Below are 17,205 nucleotides of genomic sequence, written 5' to 3'. Positions count from 1 at the left end.
CAAAATTAAATATGGTTTATATCTTCTTTTTTATTGCAGATACAATTTGTTTATAGTTTTTTTTATCGCTCAGTACTACTAGTTCAAGATGGTGCTGCAAAAAATATATTTTGCATCATGCTCTTTTTTGTTAAGCTTGAAATACGCCGTGTATGCCGTGAAATATGTCTTTAGAGATGGTGGATGGGAGATCAGGCATGATAGATGGTAGGAATTAGGGATTTAATTAATTTTTGATGGGTTTTTAATCAAAACTACGTAGTTTTGATAGGTTTTGCGTCTAACCTCACACAGCTAACAGCGTGTATGCCGTGAAATATGTCTTTAGAGATGGTGGATGGGAGATCAGGCATGATAGATGGTAGGAATTAGGGATTTAATTAATTTTTGATGGGTTTTTAATCAAAACTACGTAGTTTAGTTTTGATAGGTTTTGCGTCTAACCTTACACGGCTAACAGCACCGTATTCACTTTCCCCATTAATATAACTAGTTGATTTTAATATTCCGCCCATGTTTTTTTAATGTTGTCAAACTTATCAAAATCTTTTTCATGGTTTATCTCATAAAAACATTGTTCTTGAAGAACATCCGTCGTTATAATTTAATGTTCTCATTTCCTTTTATGGGTTGTAAATTCATAAATATATCAATAAATGTAACACTCCTTGAGTATTTAGGCTGAAAGTCTTAATAATGAAAGGCTTCTTCCTGAATTCTTTCAATTATACACATATGATACTAATAATGAAAGTTTCAATAAAATGAGCATTCTCGGGTACGTTTTTGCACGTGCATTTTTTTATTAAGTTTATTTAAAAATATCATTTTGTGATGTAAATAATATCAATTTATATACACATAGTAGAGACACAAGCATATATATGTAAGACATTTTTTTCATATACGTTATGTTATTTATTTTCTTTACTCCTAATTTTATAATTTGGATAATCCCGTGTGTTACACGGGCTCTAAAACTAGTAAATAAATAAACAAATTCTCCCAATAGTTTTTTTGTTTTTTGTTAGGGTTTTATTGATTCAGTTTTAGAGTTTTGAACGGAAAACTTACTAATTTTATAAATCAATAGCCATAATCTTATGGTTTTATTGAAATCAGTTTTAGACTTTTGGATGGCCAACTTGCTAATTTTATAAGTAAATAGAATGGCCATTTGCTAATCATGGCCAATTAAAATATAAAGTCTATTAAATATTGTTTAAAAATGATTCACAAGACTTTTGAACAAATCTTACCTCTTTTTCTGAAACTAATAATCATAAATTAAACTAAACTAGTATTTAGGGTGGCGTAAAGTTGGAAAAAGAATATACAATTTTATATTACACAAACACAAAAAGTGAACTCGAAGATACAATTTTATGTTACGAAAACACGGAGTGTGAATTCTCCGTTGTTCAAGTAATGCTCCAAATAATTTCATTAGTCAGTTTGGATATCATTTAAATAGTAACTTCATCACTTATTGATCACTCATTCTTAGTGATCCCTTTCGAACTAACTCATATGCATTAGTAATCTATTACTTAGTAGTTTGTCCACATTAAAATACAATTACATTTATACAAAATCATTCATCTGTAAAAGTCTTAACGCCATCCAGGTGCAGTTGATAAAGCAAGTTTCCCAACTTAAATTCCCATACCTGAAGAGGTAGGTCCCAGCAGAGTCTAGTTGGACCCGCAAGACTCACCTTGAAGAGAGACGTCTGCGCAGAAACCAACTGGATCCGCAGGACCCACCATGCTCAGAGACGTGACGTCCTTACGCGCAGTACGCAAGCTGTTCCCGCAGGAAATGCCTCCCAATGGTGTACTCTGCCTGTTCCCGCAGCTGCGGATACAAGCCATCAGGGAAGGCCACCCGCGCAGCAAGGCTACACGCACAAGGCACTTAGCTCTCAATAATTCAGTTGTCACCTGAAGGAATGAGCAAAGCCGGGAACAATCCCGCACAAAGGCGGGAGGGGGAATACTCCCGCCCAAATAAGCCAGTCCGTACGATACGGGAAGATCTTCTGTACTGTACCTGACGAGGTATGGGCAAAAGATCTGACCAAAGATACGACAGCTCATTGACAACAGTATGGCGAGCAACATGCTCTTGTACTGTATGCCACTATTAGCCGCTGCCTACTCACCAACTCCTGTCATACCACGTGCATAGCCGGCAGTTGGTGGAAAAGGAATAGTACATAGCAGGCCTGGTCACTGTCAGCCGCTGCCTACCCACCAACTACCAGCATGGCACGTGCGTAGGCCACAGTTGGTAGAACAGGAATACTATTCAGCCGGCTACACCTTCTTGGAAACCTACCTTCGGCTATAAATACCCCAAATGGTATGATCTTATCATCATATACTATCTCGTATTACATATTATACCTGATATCTGCTCTAGCAATCTCTTAATATACATTTATATTCAAGAGCAATCTAGTCTGATTCTCACGCCGGAGGGTGGTCACAAGGAGGAACCCCCCCCCTTCTCAGTGACGAGCTCACGGTGTCTGTTCTGCAGGTTATCAGAAGAACCATCTTTGCCGGGTCTAACCCCTCGTGGGAAACATCTATCTAACCCCCAGGTTACCCGTAATCTGCCCGGGGTCCGATTAGTGTTTCTTCATTGGCGCCATCCGTGCATAAAAGCTAGAACTTCATTTCTTTTCAGTTTTTTCAAACTTCTGGAAAGATGGTTAAAGAAACTCCGGTAACCACAACCCCAGCTACTGGGGGGAATACCGGCGACTACACAGTTTTTACGAACACTACCCCGGTTACCCAAGCCGGGGCAAGTGCAGTAAATTTTACGAACACTACCCCAGTTACCCAAGCTGGGGCAAGTGCAGTAAATAGTCGCTCACTGGGATTCACCGATACCCGGTTAGAAAGAGAGCGAACGAGGCTCCCCCGCCAAACACTCGATGAAATTAAAGCGTGGGCGGAAGCACGTCAAAAGGAATTCCAAGCTGAGTTGGACGAACGCTTGCGTTCCGTCCAACAGGCTGACGAATTTGGAAGCACTCAACAGCTCAACATGAGAAGTGAGTGCGAATACTCGGAGGAATCCGACACCGACGCGAACCCTCGCCATAGGGCAAAAGGGAAGCGTAAGGAAACTGACTCCCAACCGAGAAGGCGTTTTGGAGAAGCCTTCAAACCAAAAAACGCGGGTGGAAACCCACGTGACTTCTCCAAAACATTCAGACCAACTGTGGCAAATGCGGGAACGTCCAAATTTGCAAGGGACATTGCGGAAGCAATCGCCCCGAAAAGTGCCAAACAGATGTCCAACATCGGTACTTACGATGGTATATCTGATCCAAACGATCATTTGAACAGGTTCATAGCGGGGGCAACCGTCAGTAGTTGGACGGAACCTACGTGGTGTTACATGTTCCAAATGATGCTTGTTGGGGCTGCTAGAGCGTGGTTCGATCGTCTACCGGTCCACCACATCTACGGTTGGGAAGACTTCCAGCAAAAGTTTAGCCAACACTTCAGCCAGCAAAGAAAGTATACCGAGGAACAATGGACAATCCTCAAATGCATTCGAGAGGAAGATGAATCTTTGCCAAACTTCATCACTCGCTTCAACTCAAAGAAGCTAAGTTTGGGTAATATTAGCGAAGATCTTGTTCGCGCTGCTTTCATCCAGGGCGCGAACGACCCAGAGCTCATCCGCACCTTAACGGGTAAAGATGGCATGCCATCCACATGGGATGCCATCATGACAGCAGCTAAACGCTTTGCGGAAACGGAGAAGCAACTGGGTAGAGATCTCCCCCAGAGCACAAACCTCTACACCCAGAAAACAAGAGAAGACAACGTCCTTACCGCCCGATTAAACAAAAAGCGGAAGCTAGGCATTTGGCAGTCAAGGGTAAACTTTGACACCTCATCCGGCTTGCAACATCGGTTAGGCGGAAGGGATAACGTACGGTCGAACCAGAACTCCAGATGGACGCCACTCACCAAAAGCGTCACCGAGATATTCGCCACTGAGGAGCTCCCATGGCCAAAGGCTCCAATAATCCGACATCGTCACAATGCTGATCGGAGCAAATACTGTGACTTTCACAGGACAAAAGGCCACAACACTGAAGAATGCATAGACGTAAAGGACATGGTCGAAGCATTTTTCAGAGATGGGACGCTCGCGCACCTCGTGGCGCAATGAACGCTGAGTAGGCTGATGCGTGTAGAACCCCAGTTGGGGAAAACACGAATAAAATCACAGCTTCAATGTTGGAGACTACATACTGCGTAAACAACGAGATCCCGAACCAGGTGCGTATCGGCTCGATGGCACTCCCATCCCAACAACATGGAAGGGAGCTCAATTACACAGTTTGCATGTAGATCAATTCCAAATTTGTAAAGGCCCAGAGCCACTTCTAATGGAAATGATTCTCCTTAGAACATCGACGCTGATGATTTTACATTTATACTTTTATGAACTTTCAACACTGATGCCGGTTTTCACCGCATACATAAGTGTGAAAGTCGTTGCGTGGGGAAGGCGGCAAAACCCGCATAAACCCAAAAAACGGCAAACCTTCACGCTGGTCAGTTAAAGGTAAAGTTCAGTCATCCCACTAAATGAAAGTGCCGGTCTATCCGCATGAATCATGATAGAAGAAACTGAACACAAACCTATTAACAACCGCGCGTCGAACGGTTAATTTATTCAACACGGATATGACGGTTTTCACCGCATAATTACGTGGAAGGTCGTTGCGTGGGGAAGGCGGCAAAACCCGCATAAACCCAAAAAACGGCAAACCTTCACGCAGGTCAGTTGAAGGGTAAAGTTCAGTCATCCCACTAAATGAAAGTGCCGGTCTATCCGCATGAATCATGATAGAGGAAACTGAACACTAACTATTAACAACCGCGCGTCGAACGGTTAATTTATTCAACACTGATGCCGGTTTTCACCGCATACATAAGTGTGAAAGTCGTTGCGTGGGGAAGGCGGCAAAACCCGCATAAACCCAAAAAACGGCAAACCTTCACGCAGGTCAGTCATAGGTAAACTTTGGTCATCCAACTAAACGAAAGTGCCGGTCATAACCGCACAAATCATGAGAGGAAACCGAACCTATTGACAACCGCGCGTCGAACGGTTGTCATATTCAAAATACTTTAGAAAATTTCTAACAGAAGGATGAGGAAAACCTCCACGCAGGTCAGATGTAGGTAAAGTTTAGCCATCCTACTAAGTGCAAGTGACGGTCCTACCCGCACAATCACGAAAGAGGAAGCAAAACTTCAACCTATTATCTACCACGTTCAAAGGTTAACTTATCCTAAACACTTAGAAATTTCAAAAAAGATGAGGAAAACCTCCACGCAGGTCAGATGTAGGTAAAGTTTAGCCATCCTACTAAGTGCAAGTGACGGTCCTACCCGCACAATCACGAAAGAGGAAGCAAAACTTCAACCTATTATCTATCACGTTCAAAGGTTAACTTATTCTAAACACTTGGAAAATTGCTAATTTAAACTAAAGTATGCAAGTCATATAACGTTTATAAAGCAAGGAATCCAGTGAAAATAGCGGTCTTACCCGCACAAAGATTTATATTTCATAATATTCATTACAAGAATGCCCGGGTAACTACCCGCCTACAAGAATATAAATCTATACAAGCTAAATCTATCCTAGCAGTGGGAAGGGATCTTCAGGATCAAGCTTCAGGGCCACTTCCACTTGGACCAGCACCATCAGTAGAGCGTGGCAGTTCAAGGAAAGCTTTAAGGATAGCTAGCCCATCATCAGCAGCAGCAACTTCGTTCACCTTCTCCACCACCGGATGCGGGAAGGCGGCATACTGATTCACTGCTTGGTCGTATACAGCTTCAGTATCCACATCAAATAAAGGGAAGTTGGAAGGCGGGATGCCTTTCTCAACGAACCCTAGACCAAGCAGGAAGCCGACCTTTTCCCCATCCTCATGAGAAGCGTTGAGGGCTGCGCTCATAGCATCGTCATGAGACGTATCCGCGAAGACCCGATGCACAACCTACAAGAAAACAAAAATACATCAAAACCTTTTCTATTTACAAAGAAAAGCGTGAAGACATGAAGCTAAACATACCTGAGACAACGCTTCTCGAAGAAGCCATTCCTTGGCAACCAGAGCCTCCTGGAGGGCAGCTTGAGCTTCGTTACGGGCGCGTTCGGCTTCACTTTTATTGAGGTTGGCAAGCAACACTTCTTTAGCCGCAGCCTCTTCCACGCCCTTTAGCTTCCGCTCAGTGTGGTCAAGCACCCCCCTCTGGTCCAAGATCTCTTGGAGCTTTTTGGCGTCTTCCATCACCAAGGCATCATGAGCCTGCTGGAGAGCCTCTAATTTGGCTTTAAGCTCCTCATTCTCCACGCGTAGAGGCTCAGCAACAGCTTCAGCCTTGGTGGCCCTCTCGGTTGCGTTCCTTGCAGTTTCCTTAGCCAGCCGAAGCTGTTCGTTAACAGCTTGGGCAGCCTTGGAACGGGCCTCGAGCCGGGCCTGAACTTCAACCTCGAGGGCCTTGAAGGCCTTCTCCTTTTCCGCAGCCACTGCGGGTAAGCCTTACGTTCTCTTCCCGGACAGCCCGCGCCCGAGCTACTTCTTGAAGGCAAGCTGCTTTTAACTTGTCGTTTTCACGACAAAGCAGCTCGACGCGCGGCTGCATCCGGGCCAGGAGAACCCGAAGCTCATTGGTTAGCCTACCCTCCTGGTAGCTAGCCATGGCTTCCCCCAACGCACCACTGGGAGCTGCGTGACGAGCCCGCTCCACGCACTCCACAGGTGTGCGAAGGGTTGTTCCTCGGCGGATGTTCCATCGTGGAACATACACTTCATTGGAATCCGACACTGCAAAAAACAAAAAGCAGTTAGGAAAAGATGATAAAAATATAAAAAGACCAAAAGAACCCTACGCACCTGTAGGGTCAACAACAGGCCGATAGCCGCCAAACCCATCACCTGAACCCAAGGGAAATCCATCCAAGAGGTCAGGCAGATGGGAAGGAGGCAGAGGTTGGCGATAAGCCCCAAGCATACCTGAAGGATCGGCTGTAGCTGCCGACGTCGGAGGCATGGAGGCCGCCGCGGTAGAAACCAACGGAGGTGAACTCACCGGAGGTGAACTCACAACCGTGGTCGCCGCTGCGGAATGCGCAGAAAAAGTAACCGCCGGCTCAGTGAAAGATGCGGTAAAAATGGCACTGACAGCCGGCGGTGATGTCATCACAGCTGGAACAGTCGGCTCAACGAAGTGAGCAACTGAACCAGCGGAAGCAGGCGCAGGCGTAGGCGCAGCCGCCTGGGTCGTCGCCTCAGGTAGGCTGACCAAGCCTACCGTCATGGGTCCGGAGGTACTCCTCCCCGCTCCACCCTGGAATGCGTCAACATCCACGCCTGCACAAAGAAGATAAGTATTAATGATGGAAAGCTATGAAGTTAAAAATAAAGTTTGTACTTACGGGTTTTCTTGAGCCTAAAAGTGCGGACAGGCGGGGATGAACCCGATGGAGCCGGCCTCTTCACGCCGCTCACCATTGTCATCCTGGGCTCTCCGGAGGTGACAGTCGTCGCAGCCTCCGGAGCGGTGGTCTTATCACCACCGGGGTTCCCCGCCACCTCCTCGCTCTCGGCCTCTGAGTCAGACCGAGGCACCGGATCGGCAGTGGAGGCCACCTTCTCCTTCCCGCCGGCAGCCTTCTTCTTCCGCACCAACGGAGGACCATCTGCGGATTCCTCATCAGAACATAAGATTAGAGGAATTCCAGCAGAGGTTTCAGCATTGAGGGGTCGAGGGTTGAATAACGCCTTACCTGGCCGCCTGGCGCTCAGGATCTCGTGGCCTGACGGGTAGACCTCCACGAACCGATCCGCCGTCTGTTCAAAAATGGGCAACTCGTTCTCATCTAGAGCGCGAGTACCCATCCGAGCGGGACTGTCAGCCTCCCGCGGATACAGGAGCGACTGCAAGTCGTTCCCCTCTGAAATAAACAGGAAAGAAGTTAGAAGAGATTCTAAATCAACAAAAAGAAACAGAGCATACCGTAAGGAACAGAGTTCAAACCGTATTCGAGGACGATCGGGATCTTTCGCGCATCCGCATCCTTCCACACCCGGCTCATCCCGAGCATCACCATCCCGGACTCCGCAAAGCGGTAAACCGGAGATTGGACTCGGGATATCTTCGAGAACCATTCCGCCTCCTGGTAGTTGGAGGCGTGAAGGCTGGGAAGTGCTTGCCCATTCTTGAACTTCATGGCAAGGGGGATGGCGCGAGCGGAGATGAAAAAGAACTCCCGTTTCCATGAGCGAAGACTGCGCTCGGTTGCGCTAATCTTCAAACCCTTGATCCGGGTTATCAGAGTATACCACCCCTGGATGCACATCCAGGAGTAGAAGGTCATCAGGCGGTCGACAAAGGGCTCAATGCCCAGAATCCGGCACACCCACTCGAAGTGGCGAATCTTCGCGATCGCCATCGGGTGCACCTCGGTCAGGTGCACACCGTGCCTTTCCAGGACACGGTACACAAACTTTGTCAATGGGAACCTAAGATTCCCATAAACAAAGAAAGCAGCATATACCCCGATCTTGCCTCTGGGGGCATCATACACCGTCTGATGGGGTTCAGGAAACTCAGGCTCGAGAGACTCGAGCATGAACTTCCTGACGATGTACTGATATAGATCGACAGGCAGAGCACACTGGCACTCGCCAGCAGTACTCTTGTCATCGGCGTACACCCCAGCCTCCTGGGCTGTAGATTCGAGATCGCGAGAAGACATCTTGCAGATGAAAGAAGAAAACGATTTCAAGAGAATGCTCGACTGAAAAGGTGAGTATTCGCCGGAAATCGTTTTGAAGATGAAGAGAAAAGTGAAAGTGTGGATTACAAAGAACCCTCTCCCCCTTTATATACTAATCGCAATTAATGCGATGAATTTAATGCGGAAGAAAGAGAAATCGAAGGTGCAATGAAACTATGACACGTGGCAAAAAGCAAGCTGGCAACAGCTGTTGAAAGGACGCGTACCATTAATTTCGCGGCCACGCGCCCGAAAAATCGCGCCCACGCGCCTGAAAAAGCGTTTGGAATGACCATGTACTGTCACGTCACCATAACTTCCTGCACGTCCTGACACAGTCAGAAGAAACCGTCGCACGACGTTTCAGAGGTTTGGACTGTTCTTATCCTTTCACCAACTCTTCGAATTTCAAAAATTCAAAAAGATTCAAAAGTAAGCGGGAAAATACCCCTTACCTTGGCAACCAAGTAACCATAAGACGGGTGCGGGTACAGTGTTAAGGCAAAACCCTTCACATACTTAGCACTTGCAGGGAATTGAAGCCAAGAATACCTCGGCAACCAAGTAACTATAAGACGGGTGCGGGTACAGTGTTAAGGCAAAACCCTTCACATACCTAGCACCCGCAGGGAATTGACGTCAGGAATACCTTGGCAACCAAGTAACCATAAGACGGGTGCGGGTACAGTGTTAAGGCAAAACCCTTCACATACTTAGCACCTTCAGGGAATTGAAGCCAAGAATACCTCGGCAACCAAGTAACTATAAGACGGGTGTGGGTACAGTGTTAAGGCAAAACCCTTCACATACCTAGCACCCGCAGGGAATTGACGCCAGGAATACCTTGGCAACCAAGTAACCATAAGACGGGTGCGGGTACAGTGTTAAGGCAAAACCCTTCACATACCTAGCACCCGCAGGGAATTGACGCCAGGAATACCTTGGAAGTAAAGTAACCATAAGACAAGCGCGGGTACAGTGTCAAGGCAAAACCTTTCACATACCTAGCGCTCCGCAGGGAATTGAAACCAAGAAGGATCTTCTGGGCAACGCTTGCTGAAACGGAAATAACATCCCCGCATAGCGGGAACGTCGAGAACTACATTGTTTGAAGCTCCAGGATGGAATTGGTGGTTTTAACATAATTGATCACTATGTTCAAAACTACCAAAACCTCATGGAGAATCCACACAAGTGGGACTCAACGCTCCTGACTTGCGAGGAGGTTACAGACCTACCCGCATCATACCCAAATATCAAGCAGGAAAGTCGGGAATTTCTGCAAGTGACAAAGACTTCCGCGGGAAGAATCCCCATGGAAAACCTTAAAACTAAACCCTTTTCAAAACCCTTTGCTTAAGTCCAAAAGTTCACCTCACTTTATTAAACATTCATGAGAAGAACATTGGACTGGGGGGACTTGAAGAGGTAGGTCCCAGCAGAGCCCAGTTGGACCCGCAAGACTCACCTTGAAGAGAGACGTCTGCGCAGAAACCAACTGGATCCGCAGGACCCACCATGCTCAGAGACGTGACGTCCTTACGCGCAGTACGCAAGCTGTTCCCGCAGAAAATGCCTCCCAATGGTGAAGTACTCTGCCTGTTCCCGCAGCTGCGGATACAAGCCATCAGGGAAGGCCACCCGCGCAGCAAGGCTACACGCACAAGGCACTTAGCTCTCAATAATTCAGTTGTCACCTGAAGGAATGAGCAAAGCCGGGAACAATCCCGCACAAAGGCGGGAGGGGGAATACTCCCGCCCAAATAAGCCAGTCCGTACGATACGGGAAGATCTTCTGTACTGTACCTGACGAGGTATGGGCAAAAGATCTGACCAAAGATACGACACCTCATTGACAACAGTATGGCGAGCAGCATGCTCTTGTACTGTATGCCACTATTAGCCGCTGCCTACTCACCAACTCCTGTCATACCACGTGCATAGCCGGCAGTTGGTGGAAAAGGAATAGTACACAGCAGGCCTGGTCACTGTCAGCCGCTGCCTACCCACCAACTACCAGCATGGCACGTGCGTAGGCCACAGTTGGTAGAACAGGAATACTATTCAGCCGGCTACACCTTCTTGGAAACCTACCTTCGGCTATAAATACCCCAAATGGTATGATCTTATCATCATATACTATCTCGTATTACATATTATACCTGATATCTGCTCTAACAATCTCTTAATATACATTTATATTCAAGAGCAATCTAGTCTGATTCTCACGCCGGAGGGTGGTCACAAGGAGGAACCCCCCCTTCTCAGTGACGAGCTCAAGGTGTCTGTTTTGCAGGTTATCAGAAGAACCATCTTTGCCGGGTCTAACCCCTCGTGGGAAACATCTATCTAACCCCCAGGTTACCCGTAATCTGCCCGGGGTCCGATTAGTGTTTCTTCAATACCCTAAACAAATTTAAATAGTTCCAATGTTAGACAACAATGTGATAAAACATGTCATAAAGAAAAGTAAATTAACTTGTTTTACCTTACATCCAAGATCTCCATAAAAGCCAGAAATATGCATTCCAAAACCAACTGCAAAGCTCAAGAATTCCCGCCCTGTACACAACCAAATCAAACGGCGTGATTAATTTGGACAGTAAAGTCCATTGTCGAGAGCCCAAAAGCCAAGTCCTAGCAGCCGTCATATCCACCTGAACCATACTGTCGCAGCCCTCCTCCGCTCCTATCTATAGTAGCGCAACCAACACGACGACGATAAGGCAGAGGAAGTGTTGCCCGCAAACCGTAACATGTAAATCATGACCTGCGTGGCTGTCAAGATGTGGTGTCGATTAAAATTATATACGTGTACTTACTGTCATATCAAGCGTGTTTAATTGCCTGTGAGTCTCGCATTTAGGAGGTAAATAGGTAATACCAGGTCACATGTTTTTATATGTCCGAGAAGATTAGATTGGAAAGCATCTCTGTCGCATAGGTGGACTCTGGTTGTTTTACACCTGTTTGGACATGTGGGTTGTGACATCAGTCAGTAGTATATGAACATCGGTGTTGGGTATATTAGGACATCAGCCTAAATTAAGATATAGACGACAACCTTAACTTAAATACACACAAATTTCCAATATATTTTAGCCTTATTATAAACATATCAATGCTATAAAGCAGATGCCCGAAGCATGTCTTGGGGCACTACAATGATGATGTTTATAATTTTTAACAAATATGTAAGTTGATTGAACTTAAATACATACAACATAAAATTTCTAGTTTGTATTAACCTTATAATTAATATATCAATGCTATTAAATTTGATAGATAAAAGATGTGTTGGTATATTACAGGGACAATGTATATGATTTTTAGCAAATATATAGCTCAACCTTCCGTTGCTTTAATACTAATATACAAAATTTTGTATAATGTGCAGTTAGTAAGAAAGACAAATAGATGTTGGAAGGGCTATGCACTAACCATCGCATTCGGTTACTAAGGCTGATGCGATCATAACGTCTTTTGGTCCCGTTTCAACTCCGAGGAGGTGACCCTTTTCTGACTATTGAGTGATCTGAACTGGCTTTTGGCTGAAGAAGACTTTAGATGTTACGAAGTGACACTGTGATAAGATATTGTTTAGTATTACGAAGAAGCCTGCACTAAATTATGCAAAAACAATGAATCAAAAACGAACATCACAACCTAAACTCATGAATCTGACAACTGAACCGAGAAAACCCCACATTTACGAAGTTGACATGGGGTTGTTAACCGAGGCTCAGTTCCAGTACACGGCTGCAACATAGGTTGCCACGCCCGAGAACTGAGCATCATCACAGCCATAAACAATAGAGAACATGACAGATTCATCTACCAATCCACCTCCACCAAAACAATCCGAATAACAGAGTAATCATCACAAAAAAATGCCAGATTATAATTGATAAGTTATCTCTGTGCTTATAAACTTAACCCAATTAGACATCTCGACTTTTCATCAAACATAATTCAATGCTAGTTTCTTAGATATACCAGAAAAAATGAGTAAGGCATTTCATCAAACAACTTGCATGCGTGAGCAGAGTCCATGCCAATTTCAAGTACCAAATCGAACCATGATTTCTTTCGACAAAGATTTCCTGAGCAAATGACCAAAAAAAGTCGTCGCCTGGGGTTCCTAAACAGAATCCGGCAACAACACGGACACGTGATGGTGACGCTCAGATCTCTCTTATCTCCTCTATTACTAAAGTTAAAAGATAACTGAATAGATGGACACGTGGTTACAGGACCTTTTGAGGTGTAAAAATCATAAACACACGGAGAATACATGGTGTGTACAACAATAGAAGCTAGTGGTATAACTGGTAATGCATTAGAATGTTGTCTTTTAATATATATACTAATGACGTATTTCTTCTAACATTTTTCCTTTATCACTAACCAAACCAAATTGTATTTATTATATATTCACAAAACAAAAATGCAACGTTGTATGGAAAAAGTCACCATCATAACAACGTTAATTACAAAATATGCATAAGTTTTTATAAATTATCGATGAAAACAACGCAACACGTCAAATAATTGTGCTTTTGTAGTAGACCCATATGTGACGTAGCCAATCAATTATTCTACTCTTGAATCTTGATGATCTTCACTCTGGTGAGTGCTCAGGGAGGTTTTCGCTAAGAGCTTTCTTCATGTGGGTGGCGGGGGTTCGAGTTTTCTGGAATTTGAAGGCGAATATTTGTCAAAAGTAACATCCATTGGGTCTCTTAGGTGTTTGCAGTTAAAAAGAAACCACACAATTAATTTTTTTTATAAAATAACAATAGCTAATAATATGTGACGACATGGGCGAAGCTTTATAGTGTCCTGGGGTCAATACAGAAAAAGTGATCAATAGTGGCGACAAAAAACGACGCTTATAGCTTTATCGGCGACATGTCGCCGCTAAAGGTTCATCACTAATGACCATATTTTCGCCGCTTAGTATTCACTGCTCATGTTTTTTCTTTCTTTTCAATAGTGTAAATAAACTGTTTTCGTCCATAAAAAATTTATAAGTAGCGTAAGTTTACCTGATTTTACTGAAAATTTATAGGTAGTCTAAATAGATGCATAAACACATTGACCATCACAGGTAGGGGAAGGGTTCATAAGCCTCAACGCTTTACTAAAAAACAAAGATACGTGTTCAGGCATGGAAATCTTCGTAACCATATTGGTAGTTGATCCATTGGCTCCTCTTTAACTCTCATACGTATCATAGGATTGCTTAACATGCTGGTGTGGTTTAGTTTATGTTTCACAGGAGACTCTGATGTTAATAATTGACAAGTTTAGAACTCAGCTTCCATTTTAATATAAATTGTCACCTCATTTTCTTTATAACTTACAAACTACGAAAAAAACATAATAAGAATATATATTTTATAATAATATCGATGCATTTAATGATTAGCTAAATGTAAACATGAGTACATTAAATTTATCGATCAGTTATCGTATGTGAACTTTGGGCATGGACGCATAGGATCAATTTGGACATGAACAATACAAAATTACAAATTGTTGCCTTGTCTTCGGATGAATTTCATGATGTAGATATACCATCGATAATTTTTAAAAATGATGTGGAGAGAATATATAGGTATATATGAAGACATGAAATTAGGTTTAGGCTAGTGATTGCAACAGCCAAGAGACCAATGATCATCTTTTACCATTTGCTTGCACGAACGTACACCATTGATCAAGAAACACCAAAGACCAAAAATGCCCCAAAACGCCTCACTCCTTAATGGTGTGGGGTCGCTTCCTTCCAGAAACGACTCAGGGAATAACACCCCATTATATATCTCTAAGGCCAGCTACACCTTCTGAACTAATTAATGGCAAGGCGTTAGCCTGTCCACATAACAAAAAAAACGTCGGAGGTGTTAACGGGGTGTTATGGTGGTAAGGATGAAGTGGTAATGGGTTAATGTTGGAAAAGACGGAGGGGCCACTATCAAAATATTGGCCTAATGCAATCTTTATTTTATAAAAACAGTTGCATTAGACATGATACAACCTTTTCTTGCATAATGCAAATAATTTTTTAAATTACAACATTTTCAAGATGTAAGTAACTCATTGAAAAAATGTTGCATTAGGTACAATCCAACCTCATCTAACGCAATTGTTTTTGTAAAATAAATGTTCCATGAGACAAGTTTTTTCAGTAGTGGGCTAGGAATCGAGTGTGAAGGCAGACGTGGATTGTGATCGCGTCCTGGGTGTTTCTCCAAAACACACAGCCTAACAATCACAATATTAATGAAGAAAGAGACATTCCACCAAACAATTAACCAAGTGATCACAGAAAAGGAGTTGACAATTCAAGTAGACTTAAGTTTACAAAGCAATAATATGGTCTATTAAATTGTTCAAAATTATTAACAAGAGACTTTTGAACATTTCCTACCTATTTCTTCAACTCTCTTAATCTTCCTTCCACAAACCACTTGGAATTGAATCCCATTCGATTAGTTTATGCAATGGATGATGATTATACACCAGGCCCAGACCGTGAAAACGTGCTGCGGCGTAACCCTTCTTTAATTGAGAAACCAGCTCCATTGCTAGAAAATGGAAGCCACGGCTCATTGAACAGTCATGGTGAGTACAACTGATATATTCTCAATTTTTTTAGCTTTGAGTTCTTGATCGAGTCTCTCTATTTCCACAGATAAACCACCCCCTAACGCTGTGGCCACCAACAGTAGCAGCACCCTCATTCTGGTAAGCATTTGAACTCGTTTTAAAATTATAAATTGTATATTTTTAATAGTGTTTATATCATTTTATAATTTTAAAATATACAAAATATCATTCGCTTCTTGAATCAGGTATCACCTGTCCTACCGGTCCGATTAGTTAACCGATAAGATTGCTGTTTTGTTGTCTATTTCGGTTATGTGAAAACTGTTATTTGTTTCTGTCATGTCTTTAATGCCTTCATAGTTATCGAATAAACCATCTTGTATTCCAACAAAATGTAATCCTAAGTATGTACGTTCCTATTCTATGATAACACCAACGAGTTGTGTTTATAAGATTAACTCAAATTCTAATGTTTAACATTCTTTTTGGTAGGTGAAAGCAACAAGAGAAACCGTATCGGATTCACGAGAGCTATTGTTGCAGAAAACGCAAAAAGATGTAGGCGAACAAAGTGGTCATTCGAATAACGATATTTTAAATCCACACGAGATTGAAAGACGTATTGAACAACTGGTAATTACTGTACTTGAGTCTCGCATTGACGATATTCGTAACGAGATGAGTAACAGCATGGAAAAACAAATACATCAAATGCAACAGACGCTTGAGAGTCTTTATAAAAGTATTAATACTAGAAGTGAGTCTAAGGGTGTTATTGCACTCTTACGTTCTAAAATATGAACTGGTATAACGATCGTGAGCTTGCTTTCCGCAAATAAAACAAATTTGTGATGTTTTTCTTACTTATGTGTGTGTTATCCAAATTATTTGTGAGTCACAATGCGTATACGAGATGCTAGTTTGTTAATTTATGTTTAATTAGTGATTTAGCTAGTGTAACTTCCGCAATTTGTGGTGCTTATAAAGATCAACGCCGCATTTGAAATTTCGAAAGCTCTATTTCACAGGTAAAAAGGGGTCTGTTATAATAAAACTTATGTATATATACAAAAACCATTATAACAAAGATTATTGTAATGTTACCTTTTAATTAAAAGAAAAACATTTGAGCTTTTTTTCTTTTTTTTGGATAAAATTTAGAGGAACGATTTAAGACTTTCTGAATCTTCATCTAAATCTAATCTTACGTTTTTTAATTACTGAATAGAGAGCGTGTCCTCGCAGAAACCTTCTGTCCAAGGGTAGATGTGTTTATATGTGTATGTTAATTTATACGGAGTATATTTTTTCAAGTTTCAGATATCATGTTCATACTTAAAAAACAATAAATATAGTGATATTAGCAATTCTAAACAACTAATATTATTACAAATACCGTAATAGATTAGGTGGTGGCTTTTAAAATGGATGTAGGAAAGTAGGAGAATGGCGATACATAGACAAATCTTAAGTATATTTATAGATATTTGATTGACAATGATAATAAAAAGATTGTCTAAGTTGCAAATTGCAAAGGTACCGAATAGTAAAATAAATTTAATAAAATTTTGTCCCTCAATCGTTGACGTTACCAACCCAATAATCTATGTGTTCTCATAGGATGAGGGACTTCGACAATTTCTTACCTACCATTATCATGGTAATTGACATAATTGGTCGATTGTTGGATTCAGTAAAAGAAAATTTTTCATAGTCAATATTGTAGAAATTAGTAGGCGCTAGTTGGATGAT

The 17,205-nt window shown here is 42.8% G+C and overlaps 1 long non-coding RNA gene across 1 annotated transcript; it reads right to left on the bottom strand.

The window, feature by feature from the left end:
* Positions 1 to 11,268: 11,268 nt before the first annotated feature.
* LOC143566862 (uncharacterized) lies at positions 11,269 to 11,786 on the bottom strand. The gene is made up of 3 exons (XR_013141299.1): positions 11,723 to 11,786; positions 11,496 to 11,616; positions 11,269 to 11,400 (listed from the first exon to the last, which is right to left on the bottom strand). It is a non-coding gene; the product is annotated as an uncharacterized LOC143566862 (long non-coding RNA).
* Positions 11,787 to 17,205: the final 5,419 nt, after the last annotated feature.

Source organism: Bidens hawaiensis, unplaced genomic scaffold, assembly GCF_021521415.1.
Source record: "Bidens hawaiensis isolate Kalapana, Puna unplaced genomic scaffold, B.hawaiensis_p1.1 tig00023056_1, whole genome shotgun sequence".
In the NCBI taxonomy this organism is placed as follows: domain Eukaryota; kingdom Viridiplantae; phylum Streptophyta; class Magnoliopsida; order Asterales; family Asteraceae; genus Bidens; species Bidens hawaiensis.
This window is presented reverse-complemented; position numbering and strand designations above follow the sequence as displayed.